Raw genomic sequence first — 724 nt, forward strand, 5'->3', positions numbered from 1 at the left:
GTTGATTAGCTGATTGGCATGCCACCATATTCTAATTTGTTGAGACAGTGAATTGGTGGTTTTTTGATAAATGTGAGCCAAAATCATCACAATTAAAAGAACCAAAGACTTAAACTACTTCAGTCTGTGTGCATTGAATTTATTTAATACACGAGTTTCACAATTTGAGTTGAATTACTGAAATAAATGAACTTTTTCACGACATTCTTTGAGATGCACCTGTATAAATAACAAAATTTCAGTTCATTGTGTGGATAACAAGCCGTAGTCCTCCAGTATCCCATGATACCACCTGCTGAGTGCTCAGCGCGGAGACCTCAGAGTAGCTTCTGTAAAGGAGGTGGTTGAGAGGACAAGGGGAGAAGGCTGGCGGTGGCAGCACTGAACTGTGACTGGAGCTGAGATGGTAGGAAGTGACGATGGATCAGGAAGTGAACAGGAGGAATGGATGGAGGAAGCTGGTGAGGGAGCTAGGACTGAAATGGAGTGGAACCTAGTAAATAGGAAAAGGAAGAAAGTACATCAACATAATACGGATAGTGATAATGAGGAAAGTAGTCGAAGAATCATGGAAAGGAAGGAAGAACATAAGGTTATCATTAAATTTGAAGTGCCTGGATCAAAGAACCCATTAAAGATAACGGAAGCACTCAAAATGAAACTAGGGAACATTAAGTATGCAAAAACACTACGTGACGGAAATATAATGCTAATATGCAGAGAT

General features: G+C 39.9%; 1 protein-coding gene across 1 annotated transcript in view; it reads left to right on the plus strand.

Annotated features, from left to right (window-relative positions):
• Positions 1 to 321: 321 nt before the first annotated feature.
• LOC107574490 (mitochondrial import receptor subunit TOM70-like) overlaps positions 322 to 724 on the plus strand; it is a 24063-nt gene continuing 23660 nt past the window's right edge. Inside the window, exon 1 of the mRNA XM_016260931.1 lies at positions 322 to 340. The gene's annotated coding sequence lies outside the window, so the exon portion shown is untranslated. The remainder of the gene's footprint in view (positions 341 to 724) is intronic.

The sequence above is a fragment of the Sinocyclocheilus grahami genome, unplaced genomic scaffold (assembly GCF_001515645.1).
Source record: "Sinocyclocheilus grahami isolate Dianchi unplaced genomic scaffold, SAMN03320097.WGS_v1.1 scaffold2251.1, whole genome shotgun sequence".
Lineage (NCBI taxonomy): Eukaryota > Metazoa > Chordata > Actinopteri > Cypriniformes > Cyprinidae > Sinocyclocheilus > Sinocyclocheilus grahami.